General features: G+C 45.1%; 1 protein-coding gene across 1 annotated transcript in view; it reads left to right on the forward strand.

The window, feature by feature from the left end:
• Positions 1 to 23,542, forward strand: part of dcc (DCC netrin 1 receptor) — a 699,685-nt gene that overhangs the window by 479,985 nt on the left and 196,158 nt on the right. The gene's annotated exons all lie outside the window — the stretch shown is intronic.

Raw genomic sequence — 23,542 nt, forward strand, 5'->3', positions numbered from 1 at the left:
TGGTAGGATATAGCTGTTAAACAGCCTTCAGTAACCTGGTAGGATATAGCTGTTAAACAGCCTTCAGTAACCTGGTAGGATCCAGCTGTTACACAGCCTTCAGTAACCTGGTAGGATATAGCTGTTACACAGCCTTCAGTAACCTGGTAGGATATAGCTGTTAAACAGCCTTCAGTAACCTGGTAGGAGAAGGCTGTGGGCTGTAATAAAGTCAGTTTTCATTCACATTGTAATAATACACTGGATCAGAAGGCAAAACACATGATAATACACTGGATCAGAAGGCAAAACACATGATAATACACTGGAACAGAAGGCAAAACACATGATAATACACTGGAACAGAAGGCAAAACACATGATAATACACTGGAACAGAAGGCAAAACACATGATAATACACTGGAACAGAAGGCAAAACACATGATAATACACTGGATCAGAAGGCAAAACACATGATAATACACTGGAACAGAAGGCAAAACACATGATAATACACTGGATCAGAAGGCAAAACACATGATAATACACTGGATCAGAAGGCAAAACACACATAGAAAGCAGTAAAGTGTTTTTTTTTATTGTAACAAGAAACACACACACACACATACACAGTGACACACACACACACATATACACACATGTACAGAGTGACACAAACACACACACCAAGCCTCTCCTGCAGCAGAAACGCTGTGTAGCGCAGCGATTCTCATGGGATACATAAACAGACACAGAATGTGATTACTCTGCAGCAGGACGAAAGTAAACAATCTTCAGATTGGATTGACGCTTGTTTACTCACCTGTGTGTGTGTGTGTGTGTGTGTGTGTGTGTGTGTGTGTGTGTGTGTGTGTGTGTGTGTGTGTGTGTGTGTGTGTGTGTGTGTGTGTGTGTGTGTGTGCGTGCATGCGTTCGGCACGTGTCTCTCTCTCTGTGTGACATTGCAACGCAGCATGCTTGGTGAGTGTGATTTCCATGAGGCTCTGTCTAAACTGGCAGTGGATGGAGACAGACTCTGTCTAAACTGGCAGTGGATGGAGACAGACTCTGTCTAAACTGGCAGTGGATGGAGACAGACTCTGTCTAAACTGGCAGTGGATGGAGACAGACTCTGTCTAAACTGGCAGTGGATGGAGACAGACTCTGTCTAAACTGGCAGTGATGGAGACAGACTCTGTCTAAACTGGCAGTGGAGGGAGACAGACTCTGTCTAAACTGGCAGTGGAGGGAGACAGACTCTGTCTAAACTGGCAGTGGAGGGAGACAGACTCTGCCTAAACTGGCAGTGGAGGGAGACAGACTCTGTCTAAACTGGCAGTGGATCGAGACAGACTCTGTCTAAACTGGCAGTGGAGGGAGACAGACTCTGTCTAAACTGGCAGTGGAGGAAGACAGACTCTGTCTAAACTGGCAGTGGATGAAGACAGACTCTGTCTAAACTGGCAGTGGATGAAGACAGACTCTGTCTAAACTGGCAGTGAAGGGAGACAGACTCTGCCTAAACTGGCAGTGGAGGGAGACAGACTCTGTCTATACTGGCAGTGGAGGGAGACAGACTCTGTCTAAACTGGCAGTGGAGGGAGACAGACTCTGCCTAAACTGGCAGTGGAGGGAGACAGACTCTGCCTAAACTGGCAGTGGAGGGAGACAGACTCTGTCTAATGTTTAAACTGGCAGTGGAGGGAGACAGACTCTGTCTAAACTGGCAGTGGAGGGAGACAGACTGTCTAAACTGGCAGTGGATGAAGACAGACTGTCTAAACTGGCAGTGGAGGAAGACAGACTCTGTCTAAACTGGCAGTGGAGGGAGACAGACTCTGCCTAAACTGGCAGTGGAGGGAGACAGACTCTGTCTAATGTTTAAACTGGCAGTGGAGGGAGACAGACTCTGTCTAAACTGGCAGTGGAGGGAGAGAGACTCTGTCTAACCTGGCAGTGGATGGAGACAGACTGTGCTCCTTTCATTTTAAACACACATCCTTATCCAGCCCTCCTCTTCCCCCTCCTCTTCCCCCTCCTCTTCCCCCTCCTCTTCCACACGTCCTCATCCTCCCCCATCCACCTGCTGCTGATATATTCTCATAATGGCCCAATGCTGATTTTGAGACCTGTCAATCTGACAACAGATATTTCTCACATCACAGGAAATTGTCTTTATTTTTTGTGGTGTCATAAATGAAACGTATTCAGATTCCATTAAGCTGTAGTCATTAAACATATTTCATGTTTATCATTCAACTTCAGTCATCATATTTCATGTTTATCATTCAACTTCAGTCATCATATTTCATGTTTATCATTCAACTTCAGTCATCATATTTCATGTTTATCATTCAACTTCAGTCATCATATTTCATGTTTATCACTAGACTTCAGTCATTATCAGCATTGTTTTCCCATAGTGATGTTCTTTGGCCGGTAGCAAATGAACAACATTTTCTTCAAGGTGACGTGAAAACACTTGGAATGTAACTTAAACTGTTACAAATTCAGATTGCATGAACTGAAAGAAAGAACTGAAAGCCAGACACATATATGTGTATATAGGTGTATCCCAGTAGGGGAGGTGTATCCCAGTAGGGAGGTGTATCCGAGTAGGGAGGTGTATCCCAGTAGGGAGGTGTATCCCAGTAGGGGGAGGTGTATCCCAGTAGGGAGGTGTATCCCAGTAGGGGGAGGTGTATCCCAGTAGGGGGAGGTGTATCCCAGTAGGGAGGTGTATCCCAGTAGGGAGGTGTATCCGAGTAGGGAGGTGTATCCCAGTAGGGGGAGGTGTATCCCAGTAGGGAGGTGTATCCGAGTAGGGAGGTGTATCTCAGTTGGGAGGTGTATCCGAGTAGGGAGGTGTATCCCAGTAGGGGGAGGTGTATCCCAGTAGGGAGGTGTATCCCAGTAGGGGGAGGTGTATCCCAGTAGGGAGGTGTATCCCAGTAGGGAGGTGTATCTCAGTTGGGAGGTGTATCCCAGTAGGGAGGTGTATCCCAGTAGGGGGAGGTGTATCCCAGTAGGGAGGTGTATCCCAGTAGGGAGGTGTATCCCAGTAGGGAGGTGTATCCCAGTAGGGGGAGGTGTATCCCAGTAGGGGGAGGTGTATCCCAGTAGGGGGAGGTGTATCCCAGTAGGGGGAGGTGTATCCCAGTAGGGTGGTGTATCCCAGTAGGGAGGTGTATCCCAGTAGGGAGGTGTATCCCAGTAGGGGAGGTGTATCCCAGTAGGGGGAGTGTATCCCAGTAGGGAGGTGTATCCCAGTAGGGGGGAGGTATATCCCAGTAGGGAGGTATATCCCAGTAGGGAGGTATATCCCAGTAGGGAGGTGTATCCCAGTAGGGAGGTGTATCCCAGTAGGGGGGAGGTGTATCCCACTAGGGGGGAGGTATATCCCAGTAGGGAGGTGTGTCCCAGTAGGGGGGAGGTGTATCCCAGTAGGGGGGAGGTATATCCCAGTAGGGAGGTGTATCCGAGTAGGGAGGTGTATCCCAGTAGGGAGGTGTATCCCAGTAGGGAGGTGTATCCCAGTAGGGGGAGGTGTATCCCAGTAGGGAGGTGTATCCCAGTAGGGAGGTGTATCCCAGTAGGGAGGTGTATCCCAGTAGGGGGAGGTGTATCCCAGTAGGGGGAGGTGTATCCCAGTAGGGGGAGGTGTATCCCAGTAGGGGGAGGTGTATCCCAGTAGGGTGGTGTATCCCAGTAGGGAGGTGTATCCCAGTAGGGAGGTGTATCCCAGTAGGGGAGGTGTATCCCAGTAGGGGGAGTGTATCCAAGTAGGGAGGTGTATCCCAGTAGGGGGGAGGTATATACCCCAGTAGGGAGGTATATCCCAGTAGGGAGGTATATCCCAGTAGGGAGGTATATCCCAGTAGGGAGGTGTATCCCAGTAGGGAGGTGTATCCCAGTAGGGGGGAGGTGTATCCCAGTAGGGGGGAGGTGTATCCCAGTAGGGGGAGGTGTATCCCAGTAGGGAGGTTTATCCCAGTAGGGAGGTGTATCCCAGTAGGGGGAGGTGTATCCCAGTAGGGAGGTGTATCCCAGTGGGGGGAGGTGTATCCCAGTAGGGGGGAGATGTATCCCAGGGAGGTGTATCCCAGTAGGGGGGAGATGTATCCCAGGGAGGTGTATCCCAGTAGGGAGGTGTTTCCCAGTAGGGGGGAGGTGTATCCCAGTAGGGAGGTGTTTCCCAGTAGGGGGAGGTGTATCCCAGTAGGGAGGTGTATCCCAGTAGGGGAGGTGTATCCCAGTAGGGAGGTGTATCCCAGTAGGGAGGTGTATCCCAGTAGGGGGAGGTGTATCCCAGCAGGGGGAGGTGTATCCCAGTAGGGGGGAGGTGTATCCCAGTAGGGGGGAGATGTATCCCAGTAGGGGGGAGGTGTATCCCAGTAGGGAGGTGTGTCCCAGTAGGGGGGAGATGTATCCCAGTAGGGGGGAGGTGTATCCCAGTAGGGGGGAGGTGTATCCCAGTAGGGGGAGGTGTATCCCAGTAGGGAGGTGTATCCCAGTAGGGGGAGGTGTATCCCAGTGGGGGGAGGTGTATCCCAGTAGAGAGGTGTATCCCAGTAGGGGGGAGGTGTATAACAGTAGGGAGGTGTATCCCAGTAGGGGGGTGTATCCCAGTGGGGGGAGGTGTATCCCAGTAGGGTGGTGTATCCCAGTAGGGGGGAGGTGTATCCCAGTAGGGAGGAGGAGTATCCCAGTAGGGGAGGTGTATCTCATTAGGGAGGTGTATCCCAGTAGGGAGGTGTATCCCAGTAGGGGGGAGGTGTATCCCAGTAGGGAGGTGTATCCCAGTAGGGGGAGATGTATCCCAGTAGGGGGAGGTGTATCCCAGTAGGGGGAGGTGTATCCCAGTAGGGGGGAGGTGTATCCCAGTAGGGGAGATGTATCCCAGTAGGGAGGTGTATCCCAGTAGGGGGAGGTATATCCCAGTAGAGGGAGGTGTATCCCAGTAGGGAGCTGTATCCCAGTAGGGGGAGGTGTATCCCAGTAGGGGAGATGTATCCCAGTAGGGGAGATGTATCCCAGTAGGGGGAGGTGTATCCCAGTAGGGGGAGGTGTGTATCCCAGTAGGGGAGGTGTATCCCAGTAGGGGAGGTGTATCCCAGTAGGGGAGGTGTATCCCAGTAGGGGAGATGTATCCCAGTAGGGGGAGGTGTATCCCAGTAGGGGGAGGTGTATCCCAGTAGGGAGGTGTATCCCAGTAGGAGGAGGTGTATCCCAGTAGGGAGGTCTATCCCAGTAGGGAGGTGTATCCCAGTAGGGGGGAGGTGTATCCCAGTAGGGAGGTGTATCCCAGTAGGAGGAGGTATAGCCCAGTAGGGAGGCGTATCCCAGTAGGGGAGGTGTATCCCAGTAGGGAGGTGTATCCCAGTATGGGGAGGTGTATCCCAGCAGGGGGAGCTATATCTCAGTAGGGGGGAGGTGTATCCCAGTAGGGGGGAGATGTTTCCCAGTAGGGGGGAGGTGTATCCCAGTAGGGAGGTGTATCCCAGTAAGGGGGAGATGTATCCCAGTAGGGGGAGGTGTATCCCAGTAGGGAGGTGTATCCCAGTAGGGGAGGTGTATCCCCGTAGGGAGGTGTATTCCAGTAGGGGGAGGTGTATCCCAGCAGGGGGGAGGTGTATCCTAGTAGGAGGGAGGTGTATCCCAGTAGGGGGGAGGTGTATCCCAGTAGGAGGGAGGTGTATCCCAGTAGGGGGGAGGTGTATCCCAGTAGGAGGGAGGTGTATCTCAGTAGGGAGGTGTATCCCAGTAGGAGGGAGGTGTATCCCAGTAGGGGAGGTATATCCCAGTAGGGGAGGTGTATCCCAGTAGGGGAGGTGTATCCCAGTAGGGGAGGTGTGTCCCAGTAGGGGAGGTGTATCCCCGTAGGGAGGTGTATCCCAGTAGGGAGTTGTATCCCAGTAGGGGAGATGTATCCCAGTAGGGAGGTGTGTTATTCCCCAAACTCTCCACACTTTACTCCCAAATCTGGTTGTGTCCCAGATTGCACCTTTTGGCCCCTGGTCTAAAGTAGTGCACGATATAGGGAATAGGGTGCCATAGGGCTCTGGTCTAAAGTAGTGCACTCTATAAGGAATAGGGTTCTATAGGGCTCTGGTCTAAAGTAGTGCACTATATAGGGAATAGGGTTCCATAGGGCTCTGGTCTAAAGTAGTGCACTATATAAGGAATAGGGTTCTATAGGGCTCTGGTCTAAAGTAGTGCACGATATAGGGAATAGGGTTCCATAGGGCTCTGGTCTAAAGTAGTGCACTATATAGGGAATAGGGTTCTATAGGGCTCTGGTCTAAAGTAGTGCACTATATAGGGAATAGGGTTCCATAGGGCTCTGGTCTAAAGTAGTGCACTATATAAGGAATAGGGTTCTATAGGGCTCTGGTCTAAAGTAGTGCACGATATAGGGAATAGGGTTCCATAGGGCTCTGGTCTAAAGTAGTGCACTATATAGGGAATAGGGTTCTATAGGGCTCTGGTCTAAAGTAGTGCACTATATAGGGAATAGGGTTCCATAGGGCTCTGGTCTAAAGTAGTGCACTATATAGGGAATAGGGTTCCATAGGGCACTGGTCTAAAGTTGTGCACTATATAGGGAATAGGGTTCCATAGGGCTCTGGTCTAAAGTAGTGCACTATATAGGGAATCGGGTTCTATAGGGCCCCAGTCTAAAGTAGTACACTATGTAGGGAATAGGGTTCTCTTATGTCTCTTTTGTTTGGTGTTCAGCACTGAAGATGTGTGTGTGTGTGTGTGAGTGTGCGTGCGCGTGCGTGTTCATGTGTGTGTGTGTGTGCGTGTGCGTGCGTGTGTGTGTGCGTGTGTGTGTGCGTACGTGTGTGTATGCGTGCGCGTGCGTGTGTGTGTGTGCGTGTGTGTGTGTGTGTGTGCGTGTGTGTGTGTGCGTGTGTGTGTGCGTGCGTGTGTGTGTGTGCGTGCGTGCGCGTGCGTGTGTGTGTGTGTGTGTGTGTGTGTGCGTGTATGCGTGCGTGTGCGCGCTTGTGTGCGTGCGTGCGTGTGTGTGTGTGTGTGTGTGTGTGTGCGTGCGTGTGTGCGTACGTGTGTGTGTGCGCACGTGTGTGTGCGCGTGTGCGTGTGTGTGTGTGTGAAGCAGAGTCCAAACCAACAGCTATGAATAAATCCTTAGACAAGGTGGACCCTAAGCCCCTGAGCAATACTCCCAGTCGGTTTAAGATAGAACGTTTCCTTGGGGGGAAAATAACCTGTGGTTTCCATGGTTACCCCCATTGGCTCACAGCACAAACTTGACCTTTTTCAACTGCCATTTTCTTTGTTTGTTTGCTTGTTTTGGTCAATTACAAAACTACATTTAAAGTAGCTGTCCAGTGTTCTAGATTTCTATGACTTAATTAAAATATGAATGAAATAGATTTCCTTCCCCACCCCCCCCCAACAAATATATATAATTAAGAATGTTTTAAAAGCAACCTCTGTGCCCCTGCTAGGCCTGTTAGGACACAATAGAATGGTGTGGGTGTATCTGATTTACCAGCCTAGACACTCATGTACTTGGATTTTTCTAAATAAGCAACCAACTCCACACGGGGTATGGCTGTACGTACTTTCTAGTAGGCCATACAGCAACTTTAACCAAGGCAAATAATATGGCTGGAATAAGGATTATGGAACTACTAGGGCACTTTACTATCACAGCAATATAGAAAGACGGATTATTTCACAAATGGGATTTGTTTCTGTCGATTGCTTTGTCACTTCTTAATGTTTGTTGTTGTTAGCTCGCTAACTGCTAGCTGTGATTGCTAATAGCTAAGCTAACCTACTTCTGCTATGGACCGAAGTAGCCCCTCTTTTAGGTGTCTCCGTGGCTCTGTGTCACGTTCACTCTCTTTTAGGTGTCTCCGTGGCTCTGTGTCTCCGTGGCTCTGTGTCTCCGTGGCTCTGTGTCACCGTGGCTCTGTGTCTCCGTGGCTCTGTGTCACGTTCACTCTCTTTTAGGTGTCTCCGTGGCTCTGTGTCTCCGTGGCTCTGTGTCTCCGTGGCTCTGTGTCTCCGTGGCTCTGTGTCTCCGTGGTTCTGTGTCTCCGTGGCTCTGTGTCACGTTCACTCTCTTTTAGGTGTCTCCGTGGCTCTGTGTCTCCGTGGCTCTGTGTCTCCGTGGTTCTGTGTCTCCGTGGCTCTGTGTCTCCGTGGTTCTGTGTCTCCGTGGCTCTGTGTCTCCGTGGCTCTGTGTCTCCGTGGTTCTGTGTCTCCGTGGCTCTGTGTCTCCGTGGCTATGTGTCTCCGTGGCTCTGTGTCTCCGTGGTTCTGTGTCTCCGTGGCTCTGTGTCTCCGTGGCTCTGTGTCTCCGTGGCTCTGTGTCTCCGTGGCTCTGTGTCTCCGTGGCTCTGTGTCTCCGTGGCTCTGTGTCTCCGTGGTTCTGTGTCTCCGTGGCTCTGTGTCTCCGTGGCTCTGTGTCTCCGTGGTTCTGTGTCTCCGTGGCTCTGTGTCTCCGTGGCTCTGTGTCTCCGTGGCTCTGTGTCTCCGTGGCTCTGTGTCTCCGTGGCTCTGTGTCACGTTCACTCTCCTCCGTGTTTGTTTGTGTTACAAATGTCTTTCCACACATGTGGAAGAAAGCAAGGTGTCGTCCAATTGACAAAAAATATTGCCGTAAAGAGTGTGATTTGCGGCACAACGCAATGTAAGACTAAGGTAAGGACCCTGGGACTGAACATCTGGAAGTTCTGGAAAGCTTTGGTAAGAGACGAGGCACAACAGAAAATTACACTATCATCAGCATAAAAATTAAGCTGCGCATTTTGGAAATTTTTTGTCTAAATCATTTATATAAATAGTGAATAAGAGAGGACTAAGTACAGAGCCTTGGGGCACACCATTAAAGACAGACAATTTAACAGACATAAGCGCATCAAATTGAATGCACTGAGTTCTATCAGACAGATAGTTAGCAAACCATGCAACTGCATGCTCCGAAAGACCTACACTCGACAATCTCTGCCTTAGTATAGCATGATCAACTGTATCAAACGCCTTAGAGAGATCAATAATATCAATATAGCCTAGTTATCATTACTCAGTACTGGTAATAATTTAATATTAATTCTCTTATTATTTAGTGTTTCTCTTTTCTCTGTTTTCTTTCTCTCTGCGTTGTTGGGAAGGGCCTGTCATTAAGCATTTCATAGTTAGGCCATACCTTTTGATTTCTGTGTCCATTGAAAATCACCCATTGTGCTGAATCAAATCAAATCAAATCAAATGTATTTATATAGCCCTTCGTACATCAGCTGATATCTCAAAGTGTACAGAAACCCAGCCTAAAACCCCAAACAGCAAGCAATGCAGGTGTAGAAGCACCGTGGCTAGAAAGAACTCCCTGAAAGGCCAAAACCTAGGAAGAAACCTAGAGAGGAACCAGGCTAGAGAGGAACCAGGCTATGAGGGGTGGCCAGTCCTCCTCTGGCTGTGCCGGGTGGAGATGATAACAGAACATGGCCAAGATGTTCAAATGTTCATAAATGACCAGCATGGTCAAATAATAATAATCACAGTAGTTGTCGAGGATGCAGCAAGTCAGCTCCGCAGGAGTAAATGTCAGTTGGCTTTTCATTGCCGATCATTAAGAGTGTCTCTACCACCCCTGCTGTCTCTAGAGAGTTGAAAACAGCAGGTCTGGGACAGGTAGCACGTCCGGTGAACAGGTCAGGATTCCAGAGCCGCAGGCAGAACAGTTGAAACTGGAGCAGCAGCACGGCCAGGTGGATGGGGACAGCAAGGCATCACCATGCCAGGTAGTCCTGAGGCATGGTCCTAGGGCTCAGGTCCTCCGAGAGGGAAAAAGACAGAGAGAAAGAGAGAATTAGAGAGAGCATACTTAAATTCACACTGGACACCGGATAAGACAGGAGAAGTACTCCAGATATAACAAACTGACCCTAGCCCCCTGACATATAAACTACTGCAGCATAAATACTGGAGGCTGAGACAGGAGGGGTCAGCAGACACTGGGGCCCCATCCGATGATACCCCTGATACCCCTGAACAGGGCCAAACAGGAAGGATATAACCCCACCCACCTTGCCAAAGCACAGCCCCCACACCACTAGAGGGATATCTTCAACCACCAACTTACCATCCTGAGACAAGGCCGAGTTTAGCCCACAAAGATCTCCACCACGGCACAACCCAAGGGGGGACGCCAACCCAGACAGGAAGATCACGTCAGTGATCCCACTCAAGTGACACACCCCTCCTAGGGACGGCATGAAAGAGCACAAGTAAGCCAGTGACTCAGCCCCTGTAATAGGGTTAGAGGCAGAGAATCCCAGTGGAGAGAGGGGAACCGGCCAGGCAGAGACAGCAAGGGCGGTTCGTTGCTCCAGAGCCTTTCCGTTCACCTTCACACTCCTGGGCCAGACTACACTCAATCATATGACCCACTGAAGAGATGAGTCTTCAGTAAAGACTTAAAGGTTGAGACAGAGTCTGCGTCTCTCACACGGGTAGGCAGACCATTCCATAAAAATGGAGCTCTATAGGAGAAAGCCCTGCCTCCAGCTGTTTGCTTAGAAATTCTAGGGACAATTAGGAGGCCTGCGTCTTGTGACCGTAGCGTACGTGTAGATATGTACGGCAGGACCAAATCAGAGAGATAGGTAGGAGCAAGCCCATGTAATGCTTTGTAGGTTAGCAGTAAAACTTTGAAATCAGCCCTTGCCTTAACAGGAAGCCAGTGTAGGGAGGCTAGCACTGGAGTAACATGATCAAATTGTGGGGTTCTAGTCAGGATTCTAGCAGCCGTATATAGCACTAACTGAAGGTTATTTAGTGCTTTATCCGGGGAGCCGGAAAGTAAAGCAAGGCCGTAGTGTAACCTAGAAGTAACAAAAGCATTGATTAATTTTTCTGCATCATTTTTGGACAGAAAATTGCTGATTTTTGCAATGTTACGTAGATGGAAAAAAAACTGTCCTTGAAAGAGTCTTGATATGTTCGTCAAAAGAGGGATCAGGGCCCAGAGTAACGCCGAGGTCCTTCACAGTTTTATTTGAGGCGACTGTACAACCATCAAGATTAATTGTCAGATTCAGCAGAAGATCTCTTTGTTTCTTGGGACCTAGAACAAGCATCTCTGTTTTGTCCGAGTTTAAAAGTAGAACGTTTGCAGCCATCCACTTCCTTATGTCTGAAACACAGGCTTCTAGCGAGGGCAATTTTGGGGCTTCACCATGTTTCATTGAAATGTACAGCTGTGTGTCATCCGCATAGCAGTGAAAGTTAACATTATGTTTTCGAATGACATCCCCAAGAGGTAAAATATATAGTGAAAACAATAGTGGTCCTAAAAGGGAACCTTGAGAAACACCGAAATTTACAGTTGATTTGTCAGAGGACAAACCATTCACAGAGACAAACTGATATCTTTCCGACAGATAAGATATAAACCAGGCCAGAACTTGTCCATGTAGACCAATTTGGGTCTACACTGAAGATCTCCAATTGCCCATTGTACTGAAGATCACCCATTTCTACTGAAAAACACCCATTGTACTGAAAATCACCCATTTTTACTGAAAATCACACATTGTACTGAAAATCCCCAATTTTTACTGAAACTCGCCCATTGTACTGAAGATCACCCATTGTACTGAAGATCACCCAATGTACTGAAACTCACCCATTGTACTGAAGATCACCCATTGTACTGAAACTCACCCATTGTACTGAAGATCACCCATTGTACTAAAGATCACCCATTGTACTGAAGATCACCCATTGTACTGAAGATCACCCATTGTACTGAAGATCACCCATTGTACTAAAGATCACCCATTGTACTGAAGATCACCCATTGTACTGAAGATCACCCATTGTACTGAAGATCACCCATTGTACTGAAGATCACCCATTGTACTGAAGATCACCCAATGTACTGAAACTCACCCATTGTACTGAAGATCACCCATTGTACTGAAGATCACCCATTGTACTGAAGATCACCCAATGTACTGAAACTCACCCATTGTACTGAAGATCACCCAATGTACTGAAACTCACCCATTGTACTGAAGATCACCCAATGTACTGAAACTCACCCATTGTACTGAAGATCACCCATTGTACTGAAGATCACCCATTGTAATGAAAATGTGACTAAATTGATAGATAACTGCTGAACTGGTGAGTTTTCAATGTGTTTTTTTACAGGCAGGTTAATAGGTACTATTTTAGAAATAATCATATGACAAAATGTTTTTATTAAAAGGTTCATTAAAGTTCAGGAACGCTTATATTATTATTTATATTCAATGTTTTCAACCTTTCATCACAATATAAACAAGTATAAGGTATTACTCTGTCTGTGTGAAGTTTTAAAAGAGGCCATGACTCTTGCAAGGTCAACTGGCTTTGAATATAAATAGGTTTTAAGGAGGATTTCCTCTGCAATAGCAACCTGCACTAGTACAGATAAATAAAGAGTGGATAGAATCCACAGAGACTCAAATCTCACTCTGCATTGCAGTATTTACGTCACAGCATTTAAGCAAAGGCCTTTCTCTTTTCCAATTGTGGAATAATTTCATTCCCAGAAACTGCCCAAATGCGTGAAGAGTCTGTTGGACCAACGTGTCAAACTTGGCCCTTTGTTAGCCAATAGAGAGCCGGGAGAAACTCACGGTGCAGAGGCATTGGCTGAATCTACCAACCAATCATCTCCCATCGCAGGTAGAATATTCTAGTTTGACACTTGTGTCCATTTGAAGATTAAGTAGATTGAGTAATCATTTTTGGGGGGTTTGTGATATGAATGGCAAAATCAGACATTCCTGTCTAGTGCCTGCCTGATTTATAGACAGCCATAGAGATATTAAATACACATACAGGGTGTGCTTTGTTGATTGTTTTTTCCCTATAGACATTGACAACATAATGTAGCCCTATAGCACATAACATAGACTATATAACATAATGTAGACTATATAACATAATGTAGACTATAGGTCATAATGTATACCTGAAGAACATAATGTAGACCTGTAGATTATAATGTAGACTATAGAACATAATGTAGACTATAGAACATAATGTAGACTATAGAACAGAATGTAGACTATATAACATAATGTAGACTATATAACATAATGTAGACTATATAACATAATGTAGACCTGTAGAACATAATGTAGACTATAGGTCATAATGTATACCTGAAGAACATAATGTAGACCTGTAGATTATAATGTAGACTATAGAACATAATGTAGACTATTGAACATAATGTAGACTATAGAACATAATGTAGACTATAGAACATAATGTAGACTGTAGAACATAATGTAGACCTGTAGATTATAATGTAGACTATAGAACATAATGTATACCTGAAGATCATAATGTAGACTATATAACATAATGTAGACTATAGAACATAATGTATACCTGAAGAACATAATGTAGACTATATAACATAATGTAGACTATAGAACATAATGTATACCTGAAGAACATAATGTAGACTATATAACATAATGTAGACTATAGAACATAATGTATACCTGAAGAACATAATGTAGACTATAGAACATAATGTAGACTATTGAACATAATGTAGACTATATAACATAATGTAGACTATAGAACATAATGTAGACTATAGAACATAATGTAGACTATAGAACATAATGTAGACTGTAGAACATAATGTAGACTATAGAACATAATGTAGACTATAGAACATAATGTAGACTATAGAACATAATGTAGACTATAGAACATAATGTAGACTATAGAACATAATGTAGACTATAGAACATAATGTAGACTATAGAACACAATGTAGACTATAGAACATAATGTAGACTATAGAACATAATGTAGACTATAGAACATAATGTAGACTATAGAACATAATGTAGACTATAGAACACAATGTAGACTATAGAACATAATGTAGACTATAGAACATAATGTAGACTATAGAACATAATGTAGACTATAGAACATAATGTAGACTATAGAACACAATGTAGACTATAGAACATAATGTAGACTATAGAACATAATGTAGACTATATAACATAATGTAGACTGTAGAACATAATGTAGACTATAGAACATAATGTAGACCTGTAGAACATAATGTAGACTATAAAACATAATGTAGACTTCTATGTTCTCTTCCTATCTACTACCGTCAACATGAGGTGAATTCTCTCCATGACTGTCTATGGGCTAAGATGACAGCCAGCTAGTTACTGTTGTCGTTGGTGCAAAGAGGGAATTATTGTCCTAAAAGGTTTCCATTTGCACTGACTCACTGATGGTAAAAATGAAATGCGTTGTGATGTACAGTGTTCTATGTAATGCTATACATTCAGCCGACTACGCCATTTTCTCTCGTTACCCATTTCCCTATAATTAATATGTTGTGTCATACATGAAGTATAATATAATATAATATGCATGTATAAATTACTATTAATTCACTGGGGGTGAATCTAATGGCTTATTTGCCTGCTACAGTCTTCCCTGTCCTCCCTTGTATCTGGGCAGATTTCCCCCTGTGCTTTTCTTAGTGGAGCAATTAGTGCTGGTACAATAAGGCCAAATGACACTTACTGCTTGTCATTCAATCAGTGTGCGTGTGTGTATGTGTGCATGTGTGTGTGTGTGTGTGTGTGTCTCTGTGTGTTTGCCATTCTCTTAATCACCACCATGCCACCATTCCAACCTCCAGAGGCTTCCAGAGCTTTAGCACAGAGAGAGAGAGAGAGACACACACACACACACACACACAGAAACGCTCATACACACACAGAGAGCTCCAACGAGCCTCCCTTTACAGCAATCAAGCCTGTTGTAATCAATTAAGATCATGGTCTGAACGAGGGAACAGGTGGCTGTAAATGTTAATAGATTCTTCTATATCCACGAGGGTTACACAAGATGAATATTGAACACGCTCAACTTGATCTGAGAGAGGATTGGGGCTGCCTCAGGGGTTGCCTCGGTGCCTGTCTGTATATCTGACAAGATGAAGAAACATGGACGGATGCAGGGATGGAAATGAAGCCAGTCCGCTAGCCAGAGGCTAGTACTATTCCGACTAGGCTAGTAGAAAATGTATCAGGGTTCAGCCTAGCAAGCCAGTGAAATGTTGTCTATTCAAACATCGCATGGGTCCGAATGTTACCCGGGCTAGTAGAAATCTAAGAATACAAGCACGGCAGGCCAGGGACACAACATCTGGATGGCTGGGAAGTGAAGGATTGTGGTTCTACATGCTTAAAGTCTCTGATGCGCCTCTTTCTTAATTGTCTTTGCTTCATTCCTTGCAACCTGTTTCCAATGTTCCTCCCCTGTCCTCTGACCTCCAATACCTGCTGAGAAGCCGCGGGGAGAGAAAGGCAGGAATCGAGCCAAAGAAGTAAAAACATTGAGAAAGAGATCGTTAGATTGGCCCAGACCTGACTAAACTATCCCAGAAAAACATTGAGAAAGGGATCGTTAGATTGGCCCAGACCTGACTAAACTATCCCAGAAAAACATTGAGAAAGGGATCGTTAGATTTGCCCATACCTGACTAAACTATCCCAGCAAAACATTGAGAAAGAGATCGTTAGATTTGCCCAGACCTGACTAAACTATCCCAGAAAAACATTGAGAAAGGGATCGTTAGATTTGCCCAGACCTGACTAAACTATCCCAGAAAAACATTAAGAAAGGGATCGTTAGATTTGCCCATACCTGACTAAACTATCCCAGCAAAACATTGAGAAAGAGATCGTTAGATTTGCCCAGACCTGACTAAACTATCCCAGAAAAACATTGAGAAAGAGATCGTTAGATTGGCCCAGACCTGACTAAACTATCCCAGCAAAACATTGAGAAAGAGATCGTTAGATTGGCCCAGACCTGACTAAACTATCCCAGAAAAACATTGAGAAAGGGATCGTTAGATTTGCCCAGACCTGACTAAACTATCCCAGAAAAACATTAAGAAAGGGATCGTTAGATTTGCCCATACCTGACTAAACTATCCCAGCAAAACATTGAGAAAGAGATCGTTAGATTTGCCCAGACCTGACAAAACTATCCCAGAAAAACGCAGCTCAATGCTGCTCCGTCCCAGCTTCAGGCAGACAGGAAATGAATCTCGGTCGCTGGTGGAGAAGGGCAATCCCAAATTGCAACCAATTACCTATTTAGAGCACTACTTTTGCCCAGGCCAAATAGAGTTCCCATAGAGCTCTAGTCAAAAGTAGTGCACTTCCTAGGTCATAGGGTGCCATTTGGGATGTATGATCCAAGGCAGCAGCACGTAGATCAGACTGGATCAGACCGGACTGGATGCATTGGCAGCTGTGTCGTGTGAATTCTAATTGGTTTATTTGCATGTTAACAGGCTCCCTCTCCTCTGCAGATGGCACACTTGGCCATTGTGTGTGTGTGTGTGCGTGCGCGTGTGTGCGTGTGCGTGCGTGCGCGTGTGTGTGTACGCACAACTGGCAGTAACACGAGACATGTTTGAGTCAATGTGACAGTCGTTAAACATACGATAGCATTCCTTCACAGTCTCACAGGCACCAGGGTCTACTAGGTAACGAATGTGTCACAAATGCCACCCTATTCCCTAATGGGTCCCGGTCAGAAGTAGTGCACTATGTAGGGAATAGGGTTTCCATTTGGGATGCTCCTGGGTTTCAGAAAGTTTTTTTAACTAATCAGAGCGTTCAGTACTGTAGGTGTCTGTTTGCACGAAGTAGAACCCCATGACACGATGGCAGAACTGGAGGTATATGAAGAGTTGTGTTTGACACGTCTACAGATCCCCTGTCTCTTTTAAAATTTTTATTCTATTTTCGTTTTGTAACCTTTAACCTTTGACGAGAGAAAGGAGATGTTGGTTCATTATTGAAATGAAAGAAGAAGAAGAAGAAGAAGAAGAAGAAGAAAGACTCTGTTGAATCAACAAACATGTTCATCGCCTTATTAAATGACATCATTCTGATTAGATACAGAGACATCCATGACAAATACATGTATAATATATACAGTATATATATATATATATATGACAAAGACTGACCAGTTTAATATATATATATATATATGACAAAGACTGACCAGTTTAATATATATATATATATATGATTTGTTTTGAATGTTCAAGTTAATTACTGGTTACTTATTATTTAAAACTAGGACATTCACATGCCCTTATACATTAAAACCCTTTTCATAATATGCTATAGATAGATTTACATAATGTCAACGTGTCCGTTTACAAAACACCGGATTTAACAAGTGATTTAATTAACAAGTGACATCCATAAGAGATCCTGGCTTTTTCAGCTGGATTAAACTGGTCAGTCTTTGTCATTGGAAAGAGCAGGTGTTCTTAATGTTTTGTACACTCGGTGTTTATTTAGTGTAGAAGAAGTCTGGGTAGTTACACATAATTATGCACCTTCACTACCGTTTTGGAGATACTGTAATCCTTAATTGGATTTTGGCAACTTCTGAGCTGCTCTAAGAGATCATCAAAATGTTATTGTTTTGTAATATATTGTGCAATACTTGTAACTTGTTTTGCGTCCAGTGTAGCTCAGTTAGAAGAGCATAGTGCTTGCAACACCAGGGGTTCTGGGTTCGATTCCCACAGGGGACCAGTATGAACGTGTCTGCACTCACTAACTGTAAATCACTCTGGATGAGAGGCCCTGCTAAATAACTAAGATGTAAATATCAAATGTTTGGAGATTGAATCCAAGCCAGCCCAGATGGAATCCCTCCTCTTCCTGTCAGGATTTTTATCATGAAGATTTTGTTTCTCTTATCTAAGCTGTTTCAGTGAAAAGACATGATTTATATTTTACACATTTAAAGATTTGTCAAGCCTGGCCATCTGCATAGTGGGGTAGATGAGGTCAGTACAACATAGTGGGGTAGATGAGGTCAGTACAACATAGTGGGGTAGATGAGGTCAGTACAACATAGTGGGGTAGATGAGGTCAGTACAAGACACTTCTTTATCCCATGATGCATTTGATGTTATGGTATTGACATTGTGACAGTGTTATGGTATTGACATTGTAACAGTGTTATGGTATTGACATTGTTACAGTGTTATGGTATTGACATTGTTACAGTGTTATGGTATTGACATTGTGACAGTGTTATGGTATTGACATTGTGACAGTGTTATGGTATTGACATTGTTACAGTGTTATGGTATTGACATTGTATGTCTAGCCTACTTTTACTTCACAGCCACTTGGGGTTCTACTGTATCAAATCAAATCAAATCAGCTGATATCTCAAAGTACTGTACAGAAACCCAGCCTAAAACCCCAAACAGCAAGCAATGCAGGTGTAGAAGCACGGTGGCTAGGAAAAACTCCCTATAAAGGCCAAAACCTAGGAAGAAACCTAGAGAGGAACCAGACTATGTGGGGTGGCCAGTCCTCTTCTGGCTGTGCCGGGTGGAGATTATAACAGAACATGGCCAAGATGTTCAAATGTTCATAAATGATCAGCATGTTCGAATAATAAGAAGGCAGAACAGTTGAAACTGGAGCAGCAGCACGGCCAGGTGGACTGGGGACAGCAAGGAGTCATCATGTCAGGTAATCCTGGGGCATGGTCCTAGGGCTCAGGTCCTCCGAGAGAGAGAAAGAAAGAGAGAAGGAGAGAATTAGAGAACGCACACTTAGATTCACACAGGACACCGAATAGGACAGGAGAAGTACTCCAGATATAACAAACTGACCCTAGCCCCCCGACACATAAACTACTGCAGCATAAATACTGGAGGCTGAGACAGGAGGGGTCAGGAGACACTGTGGACCCATCTGAGGACACCCCCGGACAGGGCCAAACAGGAAGGATATAACCCCACCCACTTTGCCAAAGCACAGTCCCCACACCACTAGAGGGATATCTTCAACCACCAACTTACCATCCTGAGACAGGGCCGAGTATAGCCCACAAAGATCTCCGCCATGGCACAACCCAAGGGGGGGCGCCAACCCAGACAGGATGACCACATCAGTGAATCAACCCACTCAGGTGACGCACCCCTTCCAGGGACGGCATGAGAGAGCCCCAGTAAGCCAGTGACTCAGCCCCTGTAATAGGGTTAGAGGCAGTGAATCCCAGTGGAAAGAGGGGAACCGGCCAGGCAGAGACAGCAAGGGCGGTTCATTGCTCCAGAGCCTTTCCGTTCACCTTCCCACTCCTGGGCCAGACTACACTCAATCATATGACCCACTGAAGAGATGAGTCTTCAGTAAAGACTTAAAGGTTGAGACCGAGTTTGCGTCTCCGTTCCATAAAAATGGAGCTCTATAGGAGAAAGCCCTGCCTCCAGCTGTTTGCTTAGAAATTCTAGGGACAATTAGGGGGCCTGCGTCTTGTGACCGTAGCGTACGTGTAGGTATGTACGGCAGGACCAAATCAGAGAGATAGGTAGGAGCAAGCCCATGTAATGCTTTGTAGGTTAGCAGTAAAACCTTGAAATCAGCCCTTGCTTTGACAGGAAGCCAGTGTAGAGAGGCTAGCACTGGAGTAATATGATCAAATTTTTGGGGTTCTAGTCAGGATTCTAGCAGCCGTATTTAGCACCAACTGAAGTTTATTTAGTGCTTTATCAGGGTAGCCGGAAAGTAGAGCATTGCAGTGGTCTAACCTAGAAGTGACAAAAGCATGGATTAATTTTTCTGCATAATTTTTGGACAGAAAGTTTCTGATTTTTGCAATGTTACGTAGATGGAAAAAAGCTGTCCTTGAAATGGTCTTGATATGTTCTTCAAAAGAGAGATCAGGGTCCAGAGTAACGCCGAGGTCCATCACAGTTTTATTTGAGACGACTGTACAACCATTAAGATTAATTGTCAGATTCAACAGAAGATCTCTTTGTTTCTTGGGACCTAGAACAAGCATCTCTGTTTTGTCCGAGTTTAAAAGTAGAAAGTTTGCAGCCATCCACTTCCTTATGTCTGAAACACATGCTTCTAGCATTAGTCAATATATATGTATATATATATATATTCAGTATATCTGTGTGTGTGTGTGTTAAATTAGGTGGTATATACAGTCAATGACCAGTTTATTAGGTACACCCTTTGCCTCCAGAATACTTTGGGGCGTGGGAACGTTGCTCAATTAGTATCAAGGGACGTAACGTGTGTCAGGAAAACATTCTCCACACCATTACCCCACCGCCACCAGTCTGTGCTGTTGACACCGGGCCTCTTGCACCAAATCATGAGTCTGCCCTCAGCATGACGCAAAAGGAACTGGGATTCGTCTAACCAGGCAATGTTTTTTCAAAATCGAACCAAATTGAATTTGTCACGTTCGCTGAATAAAACAGGTGTCGACTTGAGATGATTTCCTACGAGCCCAACAATGAGTTAAAAAATATATAAAAAATATAAATGATGAAATGGTAAAGGATAAAGGGATAAACTGAAATGTCTCTTCCGCATTTAACCCAACACCTCTGACTCAGAGAGGGGGGGTCTGCCTTAATCGACATCCACGTCATCGGCTCCCGGGGAACATTGGGTTAACTGCCCAGGTGCAGAACGACAGTACCAGATCAATGTGGAGCTATATACAGGGAGTACCAGATCAATGTGGAGCTATATACAGGAAGTACCGGTACCAGATCAATGTGGAGCTATATACAGGGAGTACCAGATCAATGTGGAGCTATATACAGGAAGTACCGGTACCAGATCAATGTGGAGCTATATACAGGGAGTACCAGTACCAGATCAATGTGGAGCTATATACAGGGAGTACCAGTACTAGATCAATGTGGAGCTATATACAGGGAATACCAGATCAATGTGGAGCTATATACAGGAAGTACCGGTACCAGATCAATGTGGAGCTATATACAGGGAGTACCAGTACCAGATCAATGTGGAGCTATATACACGGTGTACCAGATCAATGTGGAGCTATATACAGGAAGTACCGGTACCAGATCAATGTGGAGCTATATACAGGGAGTACCAGATCAATCTGCAGAGGTAAGAGGTGTTTGAGGTAGATATGTACATGAAGGTAGGGTGAAGTGACTAGACATCAGGATAGATAATAATAAGGTATTTGAGGTAGATATGTACGTGAAGGCAGGGTAAAGTGACTAGGCATCAGGATAGATAATAATGAGGTAGATATGTACGTGAAGGCAGGGTGAAGTGACTAGACATCAGGATAGATAATAATGAGGTAGATATGTACGTGAAGGCAGGGTAAAGTGACTAGACATCAGGATAGATAATAATAAGGTATTTGAGGTAGATATGTACATGAAGGCAGGGTAAAGTGACTAGGCATCAGGATAGATAATAACAAGGTATTTGAGGTAGATATGTACGTGAAGGCAGGGTAAAGTGACTAGGCATCAGGATAGATAATAACAAGGTATTTGAGGTAGATATGTACATGAAGGCAGGGTAAAGTGACTAGGCATCAGGATAGATAATAACAAGGTATTTGAGGTAGATACAGTACATTCGGAAAATATTCAGACCCCTTTACTTTTTCCACATTTTGTTACTTTTAGCCTAAAATTGATTAAACAAAACATTTTCCTCATCAACACAATATGATGACAATTTTTTTGCAAATATATAAAATATTTATTGATGTAAGTATTCAGACCCTTTTCTAGAAGACTTGAAATTGAGTTCAGGTGCATCCTGTTTCCATTGATCATCCTTGAGATGTTTATACAACTTCATTGGAGTCCACCTGTGGTCAATTCTATTGATTGGACATGGAAAGGTGCACACCTGTCTATATAAAGGTCCCACAGTTGACAGTGCATGTCAGAAAAAAAACAAGCCATGAGGTCGAAGGAAATGACTGTAGAACTCCGAGAGAGGATTGTGTCGAGGCACATATCTGGGGAAGGATACCAAAACATTTCTGCAGCATTAAAGGTCCCCAAGAACACAGTGGCCTCCATCATTCTTAAATGGAAGAAGTTTGAAACCACCAAGACTCTTCCTAGAGCTGGCCGCCCGGCCAAAATGAGCAATCAGGGGAGAAGGGCCTTGGTCAGGGAGGTGACCAAGATCCCGATGGTCACTCTGACAGAGCTCCAGAGTTCCTCTGTGGAGATGGGAGAACCTTCCAGAAGGATAACCTTCTCTGCAGCACTCCACCAATCAGGCTTTTATGGTTTATCAGGCCTTTATGGCCAGAAGGACGCCACTCCTCAGTAAAAGGCACATGACAGCCCACTTGGAATTTTACAAAAGGCACCTAAAGGTCTCTAAGACCATGAGAAACAAGATGCTTTGGTCTGATGAAACCAAGACTGAACTCATTGGCCTGAATGCCAAGCGTCACATCTGTAGGAAACCTGGTACCATCCCTACGGTGAAGCATGGTGGTGGCAGCATCATGCTGTGGGGATGTTCTTCAGCGGCAGAGACTGGGAGACTAGTCAGGATCGAGGGAAAGATGAACAGAGCAAAGTACAGAGAGATCCTTGATGAAAACCTGCTCTAGAGCGCTCAGGACCTCAGACTGGGGTGAAGGTTCACCTTGCAGCAGGACAATGACCCTAAGCACACAGCCAAGACAATGCAGGAGTGGCTTCGGGACAAGTCTCTGAACGTCCTTGAGTGGCCCAGCCAGAGCCCGGACTTGAACCCGATCGAACAACTCTGGAGAGACCTGAAAATAGCTGTGCAGCAACGCTCCCCATCCAACCTGACAGAGCTTGAGAGGATCTGCAGAGAAGAATGTGAGAAACTCCCCAAATACAGGTGTGCCAAGCTTGTAGCGTCATACCCAATGAGACTCGAGGCTGTAATCGCTGCCAAAGGTGCTTCAATAAAGTAAAGGGTCTGAATACTTATGTAAATGTGATATTTCAGTTTTTATAATATTTAATACATTTACAGAAATGTCTAAAAAACTGTTTTTGTTTTGTCGTTATGGGTTATTGTGTATAGCTTGATGAGGGGAGGAAAAAAAACGATTCAATCCATTTTAGAATAAGGCTGTAATGTAACACAAGGTGGAAAAATCATGGGGTTTGAAAACTTTCCGAATGCCGAATGCCACTGTATGTTGCTAAATCAGGTGTTATATTGAGTGTACAAAACATTAAGAACACCTGCTCTTTCCATGACATAGACTGACCAGGTGAAAGATATGATCCCTTATTGATGTCTCTTGTTAAATCCACTTCAATCAGTATAGATGAAGGGGAGGAGACACGTTAAAGAAGGGGTTTTAAGCCTTGAGACAATTGAGACATGGATTGTGTATGTGTGCCATTCAGAGGGGGAATGGGCAAGACAACATATTTAAACGTCTTTGAACGGGGTTTGGTAGTAGGTGCCAGGCACACCGGGTAATGTCAAGAACTGCAAAGCTGCTGGGTTTTTCACGATCAACAGTTTCCTGTGTGTTTCAAGAATGGTTACACCACCCAAAGGACATCCAGCCAACTTGACACAAAAGTGAGACGCATTGGAGCCAACATGGGCCAGCATCCCTGTGAAACACTTTCAACACCTTGTAGAGTCCATGCTCCGA

The sequence above is a fragment of the Oncorhynchus kisutch genome, linkage group LG6, assembly GCF_002021735.2.
Source record: "Oncorhynchus kisutch isolate 150728-3 linkage group LG6, Okis_V2, whole genome shotgun sequence".
In the NCBI taxonomy this organism is placed as follows: domain Eukaryota; kingdom Metazoa; phylum Chordata; class Actinopteri; order Salmoniformes; family Salmonidae; genus Oncorhynchus; species Oncorhynchus kisutch.